The sequence below is a fragment of the Lampetra planeri genome, chromosome 49 (assembly GCF_965212315.1).
Source record: "Lampetra planeri chromosome 49, kcLamPlan1.2.h2, whole genome shotgun sequence".
Lineage (NCBI taxonomy): Eukaryota > Metazoa > Chordata > Hyperoartia > Petromyzontiformes > Petromyzontidae > Lampetra > Lampetra planeri.
In genome coordinates this window covers 2,768,750-2,791,118 of record NC_136155.1, presented here as the reverse complement: position 1 = coordinate 2,791,118, position 22,369 = coordinate 2,768,750, and positions in this window count along the sequence as shown.

Here is a 22,369-nt window from a genome sequence, read left to right as displayed (position 1 = left end):
AGACACAGAGAGAGAGAGACACCACATAGACACACAGAGACCCAATGCCTCTGTGTCGAAGCCTTAAATAGAGAGAGAGGGGGGTGAGCAGAGAGAGAGAGAGGTGGGTTTGCTGGGGCAGCTGTTGGGGCAGAGAAATTAGCATGTCAATGAAAGACCCAACAAGACGGGTACATTTTAGAGACAATTGTATGGGTTTATGGGAGGCGCTGTGTACGCGCTGTAGTTTTTATTCGTGTTATTGATGTCCCTGGAAGATGTCCCGATTTCCCAGCAGAGGAGCTACCGCCTTGCTGACGGCAAAACAAATTCCGTGGCTCCCCCCCCCTCGCCCCGTTTGTGGGTGCTCCGACTCACAACACGAGCCCCGTGGGACAACGCCAAACGTAGCCGGGCACCTCCTGGGAAAAAAAATATGTAAAAAAAATATGTAAAAAAATATATATATAAATATATATATTTTAATAATCTTCTTGGGGCTTGCTGAGGCTTTCCGTGTGCAGGGCAGGTGCTTCCATAAGAAGAAGGATAATAATAATTATAATAATAATCGATGAGACGTGTGATCGGCCAGAAGTGACTTGTGTATTTATTTGTTCAAAGGCCAGCGGCGAAAGCCCTCTTTCCCCGCCCCCCCCCCGCCCATTTTAAAAATCCAATGCTTATTTAAACAAAAACAAAAATATTTTTAAAACCAAAATCTCAGAAGGGGAAAAGAATTATCTGTAATTAAGCGCTGAGTTTAACCATGGTTTTCCCCGACAAGTGCCGAGGAAAGGAATGCCAGGAAAGTTTTTCATGTTGATAATCTAAATATGAAAAATGTGTTCTTTCCCTCCGTAATCTGTACCTTGACGCCCTGGAGCGTACAGCTTCGCGAAACTATGCACTTAGCTGGGGCCCGGCCACCCTCCCCTGCCCGCCGCCCTTCTCCCGAGAAAATAATCTGCATGTCCTTATCTCCCAGAGGGTGCTCACGAACGCGGCTTGTCGGCGACTCTCACGGTCGTACACGCACACTCGGTAGAGCTCGGACTCCTTTCATGGCCATGATGGTAAGGGTCACGGCCATGATGGTACGGGTCATGGCCATGATGGTACGGGTCATGGCCATGATGGTAAGGGTCATGGCCATGATGGTAAGGGTCATGGCCATGTTGGTAAGGGTCATGGCCATGATGGTGAGGGTCATGGCCATGATGGTACGGGTCACGGCCATGATGGTACGGGTCACGGCCATGTTGGTAAGGGTCATGGCCATGATGGTAAGGGTCATGGCCAAGATGGTACGGGTCACGGCCATGATGGTAAGGGTCATGGCCATGATGGTAAGGGTCATGGCCATGATGGTAAGGGTCATGGCCATGATGGTACGGGTCACGGCCATGATGGTAAGGGTCATGGCCATGTTGGTAAGGGTCATGGCCATGATGGTAAGGGTCATGGCCATGATGGTAAGGGTCATGGCCATGATGGTACGGGTCACGGCCATGATGGTAAGGGTCATTGCCATGATGGTAAGGGTCATGGCCATGTTGGTAAGGGTCATGGTCATGATGGTAAGGGTCATGGACATGATGGTAAGGGTCATGGCCATGATGGTAAGGGTCATGGCCATGATGGTAAGGGTCATGGCCATGATGGGAAGGGTCATGGCCATGATGGTAAGGGTCATTGTCATGATGGTAAGGGTCATTGCCATGATGGTAAGGGTCATGGCCATGATGGTAAGGGTCATGGCCATGTTGGTAAGGGTCATGGCCATGTTGGTAAGGGTCATGGCCATGTTGGTAAGGGTCATGGCCATGTTGGTAAGGGTCATGGCCATGATGGTAAGGGTCATGACCATAAGGTTTAGGGTCAGAAGGGATGGTGGTCCATGGTGGAGAATAATGACGGAGCAGCAGCAGTAGCCACACTGATTAAACCCGGCCGAGAGGACGCACATCGAGGAGATGGAACGATGAGAATGTTCGAGAACGGCCCACAGAAGTAGATATTACAGAGCTACCTTCGAGGTCCCTCCAAGTGCCCTGGTTCACACAGCAGATTTGGAATTTTGTAAAATTTAGTACGGAACCACATTTTAATGTGGCAAGGCTTTGCGTGCAGTAATTGGTGACCGGGCTGGGACCATCAACTCACGACAATTGAGAACTCGGCTTAATCACAACTCAGTCTAACGTGAGTCTATGGGTCTCTGCGAGTCTATGGGTCGCTATGTAATTCATTGGTGACAGGGCTGAGACCATCAACTCGCTGCACTTGAACACATTCCTGCGGAGGGAGCTGGTAGGAACGTTGGGTCGCTCGGTCAATGGCCAGGGTCAACGGCGGCGTGGTGTATTCCGCAAATATGACCGACTGTGAGGGGGGGCACAAGCCGGCGTGAGTAGGTTAAACGTTGAGTTTTATAAGGGCACCACGGGGTGAGCAGTCCCTCCCCACCCAGCCCCACCCTTCCCACCCCCCACCCAGCCCCACTCAGCCCCTCCCCACCCTCCCCTCCCCACCCAGCCCCTCCCCACCCTCCCCTCTCCCCTCAGCCCCACCCCTCCCATTTTTGGATGCACGACGGACGGACGGACACAATAATCCCCTGTGGGCTGGTGTAACCAGGAGGTTCCTACCAGTATAGCCCTATTTTATCCACAGACAACGGCTGAAACCAGGGTTCGAATCCAGAACCTCGGCGCCTGTGACATCTGAGCCACCGAGGCCTCCTCGACACTTTTGAATTGTGCAACTTCTCCTGGACACTGCTCATCCAGCGTGAGCCGTCTCGCGAGTTCCAGATGCCCCGACTGCGCTCAGGTGGGTGGGGGGTGCAGTTTCTCCCCTCGTCGCTTCTTCTCAAAACACACATCTCACGCCGTTTTCATTTTTCCACTCGTTACATTTAAAGGTTTTTTTTCTTTTTCTTCCCCTTTCCACTTTTGTCAAAATCCCTGCCGAAGTAAAAGCCACCCGAGCTGTCGTGAGCGAGCGAAACGAATAATAAATCTAATGTTATAAATTAATAACCATCACGCAAATCAAATTCCAGCATGCGGTCGGTTGAAATGGCTCAAGTGTTGCGTGATTAATGCCGCGCTCGAACGAGTAATTATATGATTTAATAAATACCACGGGGTGAAAGCTGAGAATGTCGGGACTGTTTTCTTTAAATAAAAATTAATTTCTTAATTTGGTGTAACGCAGGTTCAGAGGCACGCGGGGTGGAAGCCTGCGTTTGGCAGCTTTCTCAGCCAGGGTTGGAGGATCACTCGTCGATGGGAGCTGTAGCGAGTGACCTAATGGCATTGAGTTGGACACTGGGCGATGTTTTCGCAGGTACTGGTCTACCCATAAAGACATATTATTGGAGAATAAACTAAACTATTTTTTATTCTTGGTTCTTTCGGTAAAAAAAAAACTTTTTTTTTACCGAAAGTAAGGCCCACTGAGCTATTTGGCTCTTTTTCAGAAGCGACCTGGCCACTTCGCTCAACGAAGCGGCTTATCATCATGTGCACATTTATCGCAGCCAAATACTCTAAACGCATGTTGATTGTAAATGTAGAGCGGACAAATCGGAGTATCCGGAGAAAAATCCCCGCGACAACGGGGGGGCGGGGGGGAGAGAGACACGCAATCTCCAAATATATACCAGGCGTCAGGGTCGGGATCGAACCCATGTGGCCTCATGTATATCAGGCGAGGCAGATAGCGTCTCAACACTCGCTCGTTCACCAGCGGCCATTCACCTCCTTGTCACTCTTCTATAGCTACAGGCTGGTGATCCGGTTGGTGATCCGGTTGGGGATCTGGTTGGTGATCCGGTTGGTGATCCGGTTGGGGATCCGGTTGGGGATCCGGTTGGGGATCCGGTTGTGGATCCGGTTGGTGATCCGGTTGAGGATCCGGTTGGTGATCCGGTTGGGGATCCGGTTGGTGATCCGGTTGGTGATCCGGTTGGGGATCCGGTTGGTGATCCGGTTGGGGATCCGGTTGGTGATCCGGTTGGGGATCCGGTTGGTGATCCGGTTGGGGATCCGGTTGGGGATCCGGTTGGGGATCCGGTTGGTGATCCGGTTGGGGATCCGGTTGGTGATCCGGTTGGGGATCCGGTTGGTGATCCGGTTGGTGATCCGGTTGGGGATCCGGTTGGTGATCCGGTTGGGGATCCGGTTGGTGATCCGGTTGGGGATCCGGTTGGTGATCCGGTTGGGGATCCGGTTGGTGATCCGGTTGGGGATCCGGTTGGTGATCCGGTTGGGGATCCGGTTGGGGATCCGGTTGGTGATCCGGTTGGGGATCCGGTTGGTGATCCGGTTGGGGATCCGGTTGGTGATCCGGTTGGGGATCCGGTTGGTGATCCGGTTGGGGATCCGGTTGGGGATCCGGTTGGGGATCCGGTTGGTGATCCGGTTGGGGATCCGGTTGGTGATCCGGTTGGGGATCCGGTTGGTGATCCGGTTGGTGATCCGGTTGGGGATCCGGTTAGTGATCCGGTTGGGGATCCGGTTGGTGATCCGGTTGGGGATCCGGTTGGTGATCCGGTTGGGGATCCGGTTGGTGATCCGGTTGGGGATCCGGTTGGTGATCCGGTTGGGGATCCGGTTGGGGATCCGGTTGGTGATCCGGTTGGGGATCCGGTTGGTGATCCGGTTGGGGATCCGGTTGGTGATCCGGTTGGGGATCCGGTTGGTGATCCGGTTGGGGATCCGGTTGGGGATCCGGTTGGTGATCCGGTTGGTGACTATATGGATGTTTTGTTTACACCGCGTAATATTTTTTTTGTTTCAGTTTTTTTTTTCCGGTCAGAAATCGGTGACAAATGTTCCCGTTTCTTTGAGTTTGAAACCCGATCTCAAGCGATGTATTGACACGATGCAACGTATTGATACGCTCTGTAATCAATAAACATACCGTGATAACGAGATGTCGTTTTTTCTACACCACGAAAAACTACGATTCACTCACCTATGTGGATTTGGTCAAGAATCTGTGAAATCCATAATAGAGGTTTGTTGGGGTTAGATCGCGTAAATATATAAATGTGTCGTTAAACCCGCCACCACCCGACACAGCCACTTAGTAAGGTTTGTCACGTAAACAGAACATGCCAATTCGTCACTAGTACAGCACTAGTGTGTAGTGTAGTGTATAGTGTAGTGTATAGTGTAGTGTATAGTGTAGTGTATAATGTAGCATACTAGTACAGCACTAGTGTATAGTGTAGTGTATAGTGTAGTGTATAGTGTAGTATACTAGTACAGCACACTGGTGTGTTGGAGAGCCAAGCCACAACATTTACAATCTGAATACGACGTTTCGCCAGTAATTACAACTAGCTTCATCAGGCGACAGCCAGATTTGTTGCGGGTTTAAAGACGCATTTATATATTTACGCGATCTAACCCAAAACAACCTCTATGATGGATGATATTGGTCGCGAAAGCCTACGTGTTAATCTGCGAAATGTTCCAACTTGGTTTTTTTTCACGCACATTTACCGATTGTCTTAGGAAGCCTAAACGCCGTGGAGCAATTCACTCTCGATTAACGTCGACCGCGAAGCTGACGGCACGCATGTCATGCTGACAGTGACGCACCCGCAGCGATAACCAGGGCGGACGCTGGGAAAAATTCGAACCGCGGAAAATCTGCAAGGGTCCGAGGACGTCTGCTTAACTTCGAAGCTCGCGTGATGATAGCGAGCGCGAGCCCCTTGTCCCGAGGCGAAACCTTTAAACAAAGTATCTTTACATTTCGCGCATGGCGGCGTACGGTGCGAAAGAAGTTCAACATATAATGATCGCTGATTATTATATGTATTTGAAGACGCGGAGAGAGAAAGAGAGAGAGAGAGACTCGCTATGAATCGTGGTTGTGCCAAAACACGCGGCCCTGAGTCGCCATCAATTTCCCGACATCAAATCGGCTGGCGTTCGTGAGTCTGAACACGGCCACAGTGGAAAGTTGACGAATCGCTGGGCCCTCTCTTTGCCAGAGTCTGTCGGTCGGAGTGGAACGTCGTTCATTCCGACGCCTCCCGCACGCCCAGTCGAGGCTCGTAAACATTGTACGCATGTGTTCAATGCTGAATTTATTGCTTTAGCAACGGGCCAAATGCGGTCTTCCCCGACGAATTGTTTTTAAAAGGAGGTTGGGAACGAACAAAAAATAACAAGAGTACTTGGCGAGTGTTACAGTCATTTTACACTTCGTCGTCATCATCAGCCAGGATCTATCCACCGCTAATTAAGGCCATAAATTATAATTAAAAATCTTTATCATCATGGGACCTCATTTGCCAGTACCAAAATATACTAATAGGGGGTTTCCTCTTTTGTCTGGCAACAAAACTGACACCTTTTGCAAGGAATCATGCTTACATTAACCACAATACTTGCAGTCAAATGCAAGCAAAAAACAATACTCTGATAATTTATGCATTGTCTTTGAAACTGATTGGTCCACACCAGAGACAGCTTTCTTTGGAGCCTAGTCTCATATGGTGTTCGACCATATTAGAATTAAAAATCTTATATACACGCGTCATTACGCCTTTGCCATGCTCGTGTCTAGTGACATCCTGCACAACCCTGCAAACGAGATGTTCCACCCCGAGGGATATTCAAGGTTTACTAAATAATGAGAAACAATGTTATTCTTTAAATAAGACGAGTAACTCCGTCTTCCTAATCGACCCCGGGAATGCGCCCATCAGCATCGCGATACGCGCTTTGCGCTTTGGATGCCGTCAACATTTTAATCCGCTTTCAAGCGTTCGTGACTGCAGGAATCCATACTCTTTGATTCTTTCGGTAAAGTCACGTGGGTAGAAATAAAATAAAAAAACAAATCACGACGTTTCGATTGCAACACAAGCAATCATCTTTTTGGTTATTTCGGTAAAGTCACGTAGAAGGGAAATGATACAATAATAAAAATAAAATACAATTCTCACGACGTTTCGGCCGCAACGCAAGCAGCCGTCCTCAGGTGAAGAACAGGTCTGTCTGGAAGACAGCGTCTGAATGGGCACCACAGGCTTGGCAGCGTAACGCTTGCGTTGTGGCCGAAACGTCGTGAGAATTATTTTATTATGTTTTATTTTTATTATTTTATTATTTCCCTTCTACGTAACTTTACCGAAAGAACCAAGAAGATGAATCCCTGCAGTCAAGAAAGCTTTAAATCGAAACAAGCAATCATCATCAGGTGTGAAAACCACAGATGAAGAGTGGCCTGGGTTTTTTGGAATCCGCGCTTTCGCCGGAGGGGTTCTGTTCGTGGCCGTTTCTGTGCACTGTGCGCCTGGCTCCTCAATCGCGTGGCCTTCCCATGATGCGAGACGACGGCTCTCCTCGTCGGCTCCTCGGCCACGCGGTGTAGCGCTCCGCGTGTTTATTTGACATGGCCAGACTTACCTCCCCCCTCTCCCCCCCCCACCCCTCCGGGACGCGGGTTTTTCACCTCTCACGGGAATTTATTGCCAAGAAATTCCACTGGCGCGCCTGGAAAATAAAAAAGGAAGGAGCGATGGAAATCGTGGGGCTTTCGCGCGGTGCCCCGGGCCGCGGCGGCCCCGCAGGGAGAGGCCCGTGGGTCGCTTGGGGGCGCAGCGCCGAAGTTATCAACCGGCACGCATAAGCCGAGATGACGTCTAACATGGAGATGGAATGAATATGCGATGGAGGCGCGCTCGAGTGCCGGTGCTGGGTGGATTGGGGGCATCGTGAAGGCCGTTGAGAGTTGGTCGGTGGGGGGTTTGGGGGGAGGCATTCGTCCAGCGAAGGGCTGCTCATGGTTGACGACGATGACGACGACGATGAGGACGATGATGGTGACGACGACGATGGCGATGATGACGATGATGATGACGACGATTGCGATGATGACGATGATGATGATGACGATGGCGATGATGATAGCGTTGATGGTGACGATGAATATGAGGATTATAGCGATGATGACGATGATGGTGACAACGATGGCGATGATGACGATGATGATGACGACGATGAGGATAATGATAGCGATGATGCCAATGTAGATGATGATGACGATGATAGCGACGATGGCGATGATGATTACGACGATGATGATGATAGCGTTGATGGCAACGATGAATGAGGATGATAGCTATGATGCCGATGATGATGGCGACGATGGCGATGATGACAATGATGATGACGATGATGGCGATAACGATGATGACGATGTGCGGAGCAGAGGAGCGGATGGCAGCGCCAGGCAGCGCAGATGCCGCTCGCTAACCAACATTGTGGTCTCGGCGGCATCGCGTTCGCCGTTTGTTGTAGCAGGTCTTCACGGCTCGAATCCGGCAGGGTCGCCCTGGTTAATACTGCGGTGCTGCGTACTAACGGCAAACATGGCACCGCGCGCCACGTGCTTCACTCCCAGCGGATGTTGAGGACCCCGTGACGAGTAGGCCACTGATTGCTGGAGTCACGGTGCACATTTCAAATAAAACAAAACAACCCCCCCCAGCTCAACTGGGATCGTAGATAGGGGCCGTCCATAAATTACATCACGCGATTTTGGACGATTTTTGACCCCCCCCCCTCACTTCGTCACACGGCGTCACAAAAAGTCAGACCCCCCCTAAAATATGACGTCACAAAGCTCTGCCCCCCCCCCCCCAAAAAAATAAAACATGCATACAATCGCTTTAAACTATTGTCATTGTAGTGCGTAAAGTTGCGCATTTCGATGTGACGTCACATTTCTCACCCACCCCCCTCGTCACATATTGTCACAAATGTCAGAACCCCCCCCCGCCCCTCAGGTGCGTGACGTCATTTATGGACGGCCCCATAGCAGCATGGCTGACGTACACATCTGTCTGTAACACATCACGGAGCCACATGGGCCAAGTTTAACCAAAGATTGATGATGCAACTCCGCTCCCGACTGGCAAGACGATGTCCGCCTCCTGTGGAGTACGCGGCGCCTCGGTGTGGCTGTCGGATGGAGAAGAACACCAACGGTAGCCCGCGCGCGGTCTGTAGGTCAAAGGGTCAACTCCGAGTGCGTTGCGCAACGCCGTCGCAGCCACCGCGCGGGGCGCATTTGTCAATGTATTTACTCAGCGCTTCCCCATGGCGAGAGAAACCTCCCCACCACCAAGACAAAGATCCCCCGTATATCCTCAACAGACTGTTGGGGCAAGTGCTGTTAGCGAGTAGCAGCGCCAATGCAGGGCCGGGCACGGGATACGGGGGGCGGCGGGGGAAGGGGTGGCCAGCACCACGCCCGGCCGCCTTTGTCTCCCCAGTGGCGATGTCTACACCTCGCACCAGGTACTCACTTGATGTCTGAGTCGACTTACCGGAGGCCCATGGACCGGTTTAGATAATTAATCGTCACCGGCGTGGGCCGTGAGCGGGGACCGAACCCCGTGTGGCTGGGTTCGTGTCGCAGCGCGCTGACTTCTTGCCGCCAATCGCTCCCCACATTCACACGCGTGTGTGTATGTGTGTGTATGTGTGTGTATGTGTGCGTGTATGTGTGTGTATGTGTGTAATGTGGGGAGCGGTAGTGTCGTGGTTAGCGCTACGCTGCGCTATGAACCTGGCGACCCGGGTTCGATTCCAGTTCACGGCCAACACCGGTGACGATTATCTGAACCGGTCCCGGGCCTCCCCTAGGTCGACTCAGCCTCAAATGAGTACCTGGTGCGATGTGTAAACATCGTCACTAGGGAGACAAAGGCGGCCGGGCGTGGTGTTGGCCACCCACTCCCTCGTGTGCCGTGCCGGCCTACATAGGTGCTCGCTAACAGCACTTGCCCCTACAGTCTGTTAAGGCTAAATGGGGGATCTTTGTGTGTGTGTGTAGTGTGTGTGTGTAATGTGTGTATGTATGTGTAATGTTTATTTGCGTAAGGCCCGCCCAGGGTCAGCCTTTGAAGAGTCGTTTTCCTCGCAGTCCTAGGTACACGGAGGTCAGCGAACCACAACAGCAACAAACAAACAGAAAAACCTCTCGCGAGTACATCTCTTGCCCATACATCGTACCGGCTGCTAACTGCTCGCACATGTGGCCCCGAGGGGACAGCGGAAAGTCTGACCGCAGACCCCACTCAGCGTTCACTGCTGCAGGCAAAGGCGCAGCTCCAGCAAGTGCTCGCTGGAGCCACTGCTGGCGGAAGGGGCCCACCGCTGTGAGAGCTCCTCGCTGGAGGCGACTTTGGACTTTTTCTTCTTCGAGTCCGGGGGCCAGACGTCGTGGGAGATCTTGAGAGGCCCACACAATGATATTGACAAATGTGGTTTTAGTAGAACGGCTCTTGCGAGACTACTGTAAGGCGTGATTACGCGTCGTATTTAATTTCACGAAATAATTGCGAGAGTACTGAAGGCACTCTCGCCCCCCTCCCCCCTCCTCCCTCCCTCTCTCTCTCAATAATATTTGGCTCGAAATCGCGAAGGCTGCAGTAACGTCGCTTTTACAAAACGCAACCACGTGTGGCACAAACCGTCTCGAGCGATGAGGCGAGAGCGCCGCTTCCACGATCACCGAGTCACCGATTCTCATCGTGCCACGTGCCGAGTCAGCGTCACCGCTCGAACGAGTCGAAAGGAAGATGGCCTCGTCTCCGCTGAGCGCTTCCTGAGCCAGTCGTAAGAAATTCCACATTTCTGTGGCGGTGGGTGGGCAGGACAGAGTTTTGGGCACGGGGAGGGGGGGTCGCCTATCCGAAGTCGACGCGGGCGTGACCCCGGGCGCGACCCCGGGGGCGACACTGGGTGTGACCCCAGGCGTGACCCCGGGCGTGACCCCAGGCGTGACCCCGGGGGTGGCCCCAATGCGACCCCGGGCGTGACCCCGGGCGTGACCCCAGGCGTGACTCCGGGCGTGACCCCAGGCGTGACCCCAGGCGTGACCCCGAGCGTGACCCCGGGCGTGACCCCAGGCGTGACCCCAGGCGTGACCCCGGGCGTGACCCCAGGCGTCGTCTTCCGCGAGGTGGGACGCGCTCCGGGCGGCTCAGTGGAGTCTCAGCGGGCGGAAGGCAACTCGCCCGCAGGGCCCGGCAACTTGCAGACACGGAATCCAACCGCCTTCTCAAGTGTGGTGAGTCAATGGTCTCGATCACCAAAGACTCAACACACACACACACATACACACACATACACACACACATACACACACATACACACACACATACACACACACACACACGTACACACACATACACACACACATACAGACACACATACACACACACATACACACACATACACACACACGTACATACATACACACACATACACATGCACACACACATACACACACACACATACACGCACACATGCACACATACACACATACACACACACATACACACACACGTACACACGTACACACACATACACACACACACACAAATACACACACACATACACACATACACACACATACACACACACACATACACACGTACACACACATACACACACACATACACACACATACACACACTCAACACACACACTCAACACACACACACACATACACACACATACACACATACACACACACATACACACACATACACACACATACACATACACACACTCAACACACACACATACACACACATACACACACTCAACACACACACATACACACGCAAAAAAAAATCCCGTCATTTATTTGGGGGTCTGAATTATTACATTTTTGATAAATTCCAGGTTTGTGAATTCCAACCACCGGTTCGAGTCACGTGACGAGCATTACTCACGGTGGCAGGGCGTGCGGAGAAGTGCTGCCCCCCCCCCCCCCCCTGTTGTGTGGGCCGGAGATACCTTGAGAAGGGGCCTCGGAGGTAACTCTGTGATATCTCCTTCCGCGGCGGCGCTCTTTCCAACACGACGTTCTCACGACCTCCCCGTCCCACCCCCTCCCACCACCTCACCCAGCGAGAGATCCGCACGTATTCTCCGTCTCGTGACGCCGATTGCGCAATCGTGGGGGGAGGAGGAGGGGGGGACAAAAGCACTGCCGTGCTGCGGGTGAAGGATGATTCAGACGTGAGCTCACCTCCTCCTCCACCTCCTCCTCCTCCACCTCCTCCTCCTCCTCCTCACCTCTCTCGCTCCGCTGACGTCACCCTCCCCCATTCATCTTCCCCGTGCAGCCGAGCGAGACGCCGCTTAAGAACGCCCCCGGCACCTGCGGCGAGGCGAGGCGGCCGCAGCTCCCGCCGTGCCGGGAGGACCCACGACAACGTTCCGGGCAGGTGGCGTGAACACACGAGGGGGGATGGGGGAGGGGGGGTATGGGGGATGGGGGGGGAGGGGGGGAGGGGGGGATGGGGGGGGGGGCTTCCCCGCCTGTGCTCTCTTCACCACAGCGGAGCTCAACAACCACTCACCGTGGTCCATCTCAATTATCATCACCATCATCATCAACATCATCACCTACCAACATCATCACCACCATCATCACCACCACCACCATAATCATCACCACCATCATCACCACGATCATCACCACCATCATCATCATCACCGCCATCATCATCACCATCATCATCACCACCACCATCATCATCACCAACATCACCACCATCATCATCACCACCATCACCACTACCACCATCATCATCATCATCACCATCATCATCACCACCACCATCATCATCACCACCATCATCATCATCAACATCATCACCACCATCACCATCACCACCACCATCACCATCATCACCACCATCATCATCACCACCACCATCATCACCATCATCACCTCCATCATCATCGCCACCACCACCACCGCCATCATCACCACTACCACCGCCAGCCATAGGCAATCCACTGCTGGATGAATGCTTCCACGACCCGCCGCTTCTCACGACGCCGGCGATGTGTCAATGCCCCCAGCACGTCCTCACGAGTCCATCGCTCCGTCTCTCCAGTGGACGTCCTCCCGGACGCGTTCCACTCCTTGGCTGCCGCTCCGTTATTACTCTTCACCCGTCGGTCGCTCTAAGAGAGTTCCGTGGAAATGCGCGACGGCTGCTGCTGGCAGTGGTGCACAAGCAGAGACGGCAATGTAATCCGAATGTTTAGTGAGAGTGCCGGAGGAATCCGATGAGCTAAAACACATTCCTGCTGCGGAGGGAGCTGGTAGGAACGTTGGGTTGCTCGGTCAATGGCCAGGGTCAACAGCGGCGTGGTGTATTCCGCAAATATGGCCGACTGTGAGGGCGGGCACAAGCCGGCGTGAGTAGGTTAAACGTTGAGTTTTATAAGGGCACCACGGGGTGAGCAGACCCTCCCCACCCAGCCCCACCCCTCCCACCCACCCCCCACCCAGCCCCTCCCCACCCTCCCCACCCAGCCCCTCCCCACCCAGCCACTCCCCACCCTCCCCACCCTCCCCACCCAGCCCCTCCCCACCCAGCCACTCCCCACCCTCCCCTCCCCACCCTCCCCACCCTCCCCACCCAGCCGCTCCCTCCCCACCCAGCCCCTCCCCACCCTCCCCACCCTCCCCTCCCCACCCAGCCGCTCCCTCCCCACCCAGCCCCTCCCTGAAACCTGTTTATTTACAAGCTTTCTATTAACTTACTCGGTCTGTTGTTGTATCCTCAAATATTGTAACTCCATTTTTACCAACTTCCCAATGTGGTATCGACTGCAAACTTTGTATACTTACGTCATACTGATGACAATACTATATTCCATCATTACAATTTTTTTTAATATTTTTTTAAACATTTTTTAAAATTTGTTATGTTTCGGCTTGGGTCTAATTGTCCACGCTCAACTAACGTTGGCTGCAAATCACCACGTTATGGCAAGCTTCGGGGCCACTCCCTGGAGTCGTGGAGTTCTTCCATTACTAGTAGGGTACATTTCATTAAAGCGTGTTTAAAAAATATTTTTTTAATTTTACTTATTTCACAAATTTCCAGCATGGACACAAATATTTTTAGGCGACGTTTCGTGGCAATGGTCCTTGATGTCTTCCTGTCGCTACCGTGAAGAAGGGCCGTTTCCTGAAACGTCGCCTATTATATGTATATATATGTTTAGCGCGGCACATTTTAAAATGACTGTTAACCGCTGGAAAAAAAATTCCACTTATTAAAAAAAAGTCAGTGTTTAAAAAAAAAAGGCCTCGCGTTTCATGTCCTGAAATTCTACCTTAAAGATGTTTTTTTTTCTTTCAATAATTTATCCCAGCCAACGGAAACTATTTCTGTGAAATTCCTGCGAATCAAATGTCAAAAAACTACGACTTGTGAATGTGGTTCAGAATTCGTTTAAAACATATATAATTAACAACGCCTAAACAGCACGACTGCAATTACTTACTCCATTGCACTTTGTATCAATTTGCGTAACCGTACAGTATACAATTATTGACTTGATCTGGAACCTCTCATTTGCACTCTTACAAATTGAGAGTGTCTCTGCTGAGACCCTAAAAGTGTTCAAATGTTTACGCTGACGGACAGCCCCGGGAATTGAGATGGCAGGCGAAATGGGAAACCACTTTTGAACGAAAGTGGAACAGCATTGCGGGACAGAGGGCTACGTTGAGGTTACGCGGGACATTTGCTACAGCTGCGAGATTGATTTAATTATTAGTCGTAGAATTGCGCTTTTTTTTCTTCTAGATTTGAAGTTTTCGTGACTGCAAGGATCCATACTCTTTGGTTCTTTCGGTAAAGTCACGGAGGTGAAATGAAAAAATAAGAATAAAAAATAGAAATAACTAAATTAAATCACAAGCAAGAAACAAAATTACAGTAGTGGGTTGTCCCACCTGATGACGGAAGCTTGTGTTGCTTCCGAAACGTCGTGATTTAATTTAGTTATTTCTATTTTTAATTTTTATTCTTATTTTCTATTTTTTTATTTCACCTACGTGACTTTACCGAAAGTTTCGCGCTTGTCTATCCGTGCGCGGAAGCCTCACTGAGTCTCAAGACTTATATATTTTTTTTTTCAGGAGGTGCTTGGCACATTTGTCCTAGGAGCGATTGGCAAAAGCTGCATCAGGGCGTTCCAGGGTGCGAGACTTAAGAGGCGGCCGGGTGGCTCGGAGCTCAGAGAGCTGAGCCAGCAACCCTGGAACCTGGGTTCGAATCCAGCCCTCAGCTGTAATTCAACTGCACATGTCAATTGCACGTGCTTCGCATGGAGCGCCCATCAGATATAATATCCTGCGGGGCTGACAGCGTGGCGCTGGTGATGTTTGCCTTACGTTGGAAATGTAATCCGGTGCGAAGTAAGATGATGTCGCGATCAGATCTCCCCGCTGATGGACACCTGGGACCTCAGCTTGGACCATCTTCTGACCTCCACCGTCTGACCTCCACCATCTGACCTCCACCTTCTGACCTCCACCATCTGACCTCCACCATCTGACCTCCACCATTTCACCTCCAACTTCTGACCTCCACCGTCTGACCTCCACCATCTGACCTCCACCATCTGACCTCCACCATCTGACCTTCACAATCTGACCTCCATTTTCTGACCTCCACCTTCTGACCTCCACCATCTGACCTCCACCATCTCACCTCCACCATCTGACCTCCACCATCTGACCTTCACAATCTGACCTCCACCTTCTGACCTCCAGCTTCTGACCTCCACCTTCTGACCTCCACCTTTTGACCTCCACCATCTCACCTCCACCTTCTGACCTCCACCCTCCCGGGGCTACCAGCAGGGTGAGCCCCATCGCACGCCACGCGCTCGATCAGTTTGGGGGTCACGGAGAGAACGAGAGGTAGGAGGGGGAGGAGGAGGGTGAGCTAGAAGGGTTGACTGATCTCTGCTCCGCTATTTGGAGAACACCTCCGGCTAAATATATAACGCTGGGTCTCGCGCACTTTGGGGGCCCTGTCAAAGTGCAGTACAGCGACAAGGTCGGCAGCAGACGGACGCGTGACCAGCAGTAGCCTCAGACACGGGCGTAGCGTGCGAGTTGTATACTGGACGTGGCGTGCCGCGCCGCCAAACTCAGGCAGACTGCGGCTTCAAATGAATCTCGGTTGGTTCACGAAATCTGAACGTTTGGGCAGAAGCGGAGAGAGGAATGCGGGCGGCGGGGACGCGGGGAGAGACAGCTGACGGCTCGGAGAGGCACGCGTGAGTGAGTGCCGTCTTCCGCGGCAGGGGACAGAGGCGCGAGATCTGGCGGCAGCGTAAACGCTTAAACGTGTGGGAGGTAGCGGCGGAGCTGGAGGAGGAGGAGGGAGTAGCGGCGGAGGAGGTGGAGGAGGATATGGTGGTGGAGGAGGTGGCGGAGGCGGAGGAGGAGGCGGAGGAGGTGGAGGAGGTGGCGGAGGTGGCGGAGGCGGAGGAGGAGGCGGTGGAGGAGGTGGCGGAGGTGGTGGAGGAGAAGGCGGAGGTGAAGGAGGAGGTGGTGGAGGAGGAGGGGGAGGTGGTGTAAGAGGAGGCGGAGGTGGAGGCGGAGGTGGTGGTGGTGGTAGAGGTGGAGGCGGAGGTGGAGGAGGTGGTGTAGGAGGTGGGGGAGGAGGTGGTGGAGGTGGTGGAGGAGGTGGTGGATGAGGAGGTGGTGGAGGTGGAGGAGGTCGGTACGCTCGGCAAAGATCATGACCGCATCGCCACCACGGGCGAAAACGCGGAGAGATTCTCGGCAGTGTCAACACCTCGCTCGGATTTCCCTTGACATCGTGATGCTATGCCGATATCATCGTCATCATCATCATCACCATCAGCCGTGGTCAATCCACTGCTGGATGAAGGACTTCCCATGCTGCTGCCATCCCCCATGGTCCCACGATGCAACTATAAACCTATCAGCTGGACACAACCCGAATCCATCGCTCCATCTCCGCACCGGACGTGTCCCCTAAGATGCGCTCCCTCCCCCCGTGGCTGCCACTCGGTTTGCTACCCCGTGCAGACGAAACAGACGGAGTCCACGCATTGTACTAGCTGCTGCCCCGCCTTCTCCTGGCGAGACGGGTCGACGGTTCCCCATCGACGCACACGGGAAGAGAATTTCTCGCCTCCCCCCCCATCAGCGCGGTGATCCACCTACCCTCGCTGCAGCCCCTGCAGGGCTGGGTGGTGACAGGCGGTGAGCCTCCACGTGACATTTGATATCGCGATAATCGCCGCTGCGTGAAATGTTATATCGTGTCTTAGCTTTAAAAAAAGATATATATACATTCTTGATTTGAAGCTTTCGTGACTGCAGGAGTCCATACTATTTGGTTCTTATGGTAAAGTCACGTGGGTAGAAAATAAAATAAATGACGACGTTTCGGGCGCAACACAAGCGTCCGTCATCACCATCACCTGATGACGTACGCTTGTGTTGCGGCCGAAACGTCGTCATTTATTTTATTTTATACCTACGTGGCTTTACCCAAAGAACCAAATAGTATAAATATATACATAATACACGCAACACGTCCTTCAATAATATCTTGCGGCCTGAAAACGAACCAAAAAAAGACGACGTTTCGGGCAATGCCCCTTTTTCATTGCACTCGCGGCAGCTCTACGCTGGACGCTGCCGCGCATTTCTAAACGGATTCTCCAGAGGAGCCGTCACGCGCACGAGGGCGCATACGGTGAATTCTATTTAGTTTTTTTTTCACATCCGTGTATATATATTGTTTTTACTAATCAGGCTACATCCGTCACCCGAGCTCACCCCGCGCGCCTATAAAACTCGCACTGTGCGCTGCTCGGCAAGGGATCAGAATCTGTATTTATCCTGGAGAAATCCGATGAGCTATGAAGCGCTTGTTCACGGACGTGCAGCAGGGCGCGGGCAAGAGAGATGCTGAGCGAGACGCTGGCCGAGGATGACGCCAAGCGGCAGAAAGAGGGACACGTGGATGAAACCGCACACGCAGGCTATCGAAGCGTCACATTGATCTTCGTCCAGCAGTAGATAGACCATGATGGCGACACTGAGAAGCGTGCTGGGGAGAAGCGTGCTGGGAGAAGCGTGCTGGGGAGAAGCGTGCTGGGAGAAGCGTGCTGGGAGAAGCGTGCTGGGGAGAAGTGTGCTGGGGAGAAGCGTGCTGGGAGAAGCGTGCAGGGGAGAAGCGTGCTGGGAGAAGCGTGCTGGGAGAAGCGTGCTGGGGAGAAGCGTGCTGGGGAGAAGCGTGCTGGGGAAAAGCGTGCTGGGAGAGAAGCGTGCTGGGAGAGAAGCGTGCTGGGGAGAAGCGTGCTGGGAGAAGCGTGCTGGGAGAAGCGTGCTGGGGAGAAGCGTGCTGGGGAGAAGCGTTCTGGAAGAGAAGCGTGCTGGGAGAAGCGTGCTGGGGAGAAGCGTGCTGGGCGAGACGGAAACAGCAACAGAAGTGAACGGAGATCACGCGCAGAGTTTAGGGACTTTAATGATGATGACTTTAAAATTAAGCACCAGGGCATGGGACGATTGCTGGCGGTAGCCGAAGGAGGGAACCCGTGGACTCGTGATGAGGAGCATTTCGTACATCGTACTCTTTGGTTCTTTCGGTAAAGTCACGTATGTAGAAAATAAATCACGACGTTTCGGGCGCAACACAAGCGTCCGTCATCAGGTGGGATGATGACGGACTCTTGTGTTGCGCCCGAAACGTCGTGATTTATTTTATTTTCTACCTACGTGACTTTACCGAAAGAACCAAAGAGTATGGATTCCTGCAGTCACGAAAGCTTCCAATCAAGATGTAGGACATTCTCCAACAACAAAGACAACGAAGATCCCCCGTATAGCCTGTTGGGGCAAGTGCTGTTAGCGAGCAGCAGCTATGAAGGCCGGCACGGCACACGAGGGGGTGGATGGGCCAGCACCACGCCCGGCCACCTTTGTCTCCCTAGTGGCGATGTTTAGACACCTCACCAGGTACTCAGCACCGGTTCAGATAACCGTCACTGGGTGTTCGCCGCGAGCGGGAGTCGAACTCGTGTCGCCGGGTTTGTGGCGCAGCCCGTTAACCGCTACACCACCGCTCCCCACCACCGCACAAGGACAAAAACAACGACACACGCACACACACGATGACACGTACACACACACGCACACACACACACGATGACACGCGCACACACACACACACGATGGCACGTGCACACACGCACACACACGATGACACGTACACACACGCACACACACACACGATGGCACGTGCACACACACGCACACACACGACACACACGATGACACGCACACACACGATGACACGTACACACACGCACACACGCACACGATGGCACGTGCACACACGCGCACACACGCACACACACGATGACACGTACACACACGCACACACACACACGATGGCACGTGCACACACGCGCACACACGCACACACACGCACACAAACGATGACACGTGCACACACGATGACACGTGCACACACGCGCACACACGATGACACGTACACACACGTACACACACGCACACTCCTCCACAGTGAGAAAAACAAAGCGGTGGCCAGGATGACAATGTGCAGGAGGAAATGCACCGGCATTGAGGAGCAATTTTAATAAAGCTAAACGCTCAGCAGAGAGTGGGGTGACGGCTCTGAGCACTCGTCCCAGGCCGTGGTTTGACTTCCTCTCCCCTCTCCCCCCTCCCTTACAGCGGCCATCTTCAAGTGACCTCACTCCATCCAAGCAGAGGTGGCTTCATTAGATGCGTCCATTAGGGATGTAATTCCCGGCAGATGTGTGCGCTTAATCTTACACAGTCCGTCTTCTCGCACTCACTCTACACGCGGGCGGGACAGTGGGGCCTGTAGCATATGTTATAAAGGGGCCCTAAATAAAAAAAATAACATTAATATTTAAACACAAATTTCGTACGCCTTTTGGTGTCCTCTGGTCTAACGCTGTTTTGAGACGAGGCTCAAAAGAAAGCTGTCTGGTGTGGAACAATCAGTTTCTAAGACAATGCATATGTTATCAGAGTGTTTTATTGTTTGCATTTTGACCACAAGTATTGTGGTTAATGCACACATAATTCCTTGTAAAAGGTTTCAGTTTGGTGTTTTAACAACTTAGCACAGCAGTTTTGTTGCCAGATAAAAGGGGAAAAACCTATTCTCACAAATGTTGAAATTGCATAGTAAAGTAATTGTATTTTTTCATTTTCCATACAGCCAGATAATACGACAAATCGCTAACCTTAAACACCCAGTCGTTCATAAAATTTGAAGGCAGCATGCTACTATAGTAATAGAGCAAGTGCAGAATCACTGAACCGGAATTGATAGCTTGAAAGCATTTAGCGCGGGGCCCTTGAAAGTGCGGGGCCCGTAGATACATATGTTTCAACAGTAGCTACATATGTAGCAACATATGTAGCACACATATGTTGCTACATGCGTGATACATGTGTGCTACTAGGATCATCCGGCACTGGTGCGGGCAGCTTTTGTCAAATCCACTGCTGGATGACGGCCTCCGCAACGCGTCCATGTGCGCCGTGGGGGTCGTTTGACCATACTTCACCGCGCTGGTCGGCCGGCGAGCGTAGACGTGGGAACATAGGAGTACGGTACAACGGCGGTGTTCGCCGCACTGCCGCCTGTGGGTCCACACGTGGGTTGAAAACGACGAGCGTGGGGGAGTGGGTTCATTGCTGCCGAAGATAAGGGACGCGTTTGTGGAAATGACGCATTCCTCTAACAAGGATGAGTCCAGCCACATTAACAGACTTTCAACTAATTAGAGCAGCCTCACTCGGCTTGTTTTACCGAACAAAGTGGGAAGATGACGATGACCACGATGATGATGATCACGATGATGATGATGATGACAACGATGATGACATGATGATGATGAAGACAACGATGATGATCACGATGATGATCACGATGATGATCACGATGATGACAAAGATGATGACAACGATGATGATGATCACGATCACGATGATGATGATCACGATGATGATGATGACAACGATGATGATGACGACAACGATGATGATGATAACAATGACGATGATGACGATGAAGTGGCCAAGTCAACTCCCATCTCACGCCCGCAGCACTGCGGATCCCCACTGCCCTGGCCTCGGGTCCCAAGCCAATGACGAGAGCTGCCACAGAGGTCGGGGCAGCGTGGGGGGCGCGATGGGTGGGGGGGCGGTCACGGGCAGGTGTCACGTGGTCCTGCCGGAGGCCTCGGTGCGTAACGGGGGAGGGCGACCCCCCCCCCCCCCGTGGTCCCTCGTGAAACTTGAGACGACGCCGATTGACGATGGGCGGGGCTGTGGGGTGGACGGGCGGGGCGCGTCCACGGGTGATGGATGAGTTGATGCACGGGTGGATGGAAAGTTTGGATTGGTTTGACGGTGGGATGGATGGGTGATGGATGAGTGGGTGTGTCGGTGGGTGTGTGGGTGGATGGGCCGATGGGTGGTGGGTGTGTGGGATGAGTTGGTGGATGGGCAGGTGAGTGTGTGTGGCGGGCGGAGGGGGGATTTGGTATTTGGATAGTGGGTGAATTCATTAAGTAATTAATTCATCAAATTAATTAATGCGTGGGTGGATATATGAACGAATCTGTGGTTGAATGCTTGAGTGGGTGAGCTTGTGGATGAATGAATGAGCGGGTGGGTGGGTTGACAGATGGATGCGTGAGTGGGTGGAGAAATATAAACATTAGTGCATGGGTGGGTGCATCGATTAATGAATGGCTGGATGAATGAATAGATTAATGCCTGGTAGAAGGTTGCATAGCTTGGCAGTGGTGCGGATGAAAGAAAAGGATGGCTGGACTCACGGTAGGATATGAAACAACCACGCGGTCGTCGTTGTATATTTATACGCACAGAATATAAAAGGCATTGCATGTGGCTATGCACACGTTTGCAGATAGCCAGCAGCTTGGGCAAGATGCAGTCCAGCCGGGGTTGTCTTGGCATCAGAACCTCTCTGGTGAAAAGATTTGGCAGCTGAAAGCGCCAAGGTCTGGCTCCGTCGTAAGTGGCTCTGCATGTGTCAAGACATACACACACACATGTTAACACACACACACATGTAAACACACACACATGCACACGAGTAAATGCAACAAAGACAAAGATCCCCCGCATAGCCTTCGCAGACTGTTGGGGCAAGTGCTGTTAGCGAGTACCTATAAGGGCTGGCACGGCACACGAGGGGGTGGATGGCCAGCACCATGTTTAAATGAACACACACACGTGTCAATACACACACACACGTGTTAATACAAACACACAGATGTGCTGATACACACGTGTCAACACACACGCACACGTGTACATTGAAACTCGTGTACATAGAGAGTTCACGCACGTGAACAGGAACCACAGCCATTGGGGCCGTCCATAAATGACGTCATCTAGGGGGGGGGGGGGTTGAGAAATGTGACATCAAATAAAAATGCGC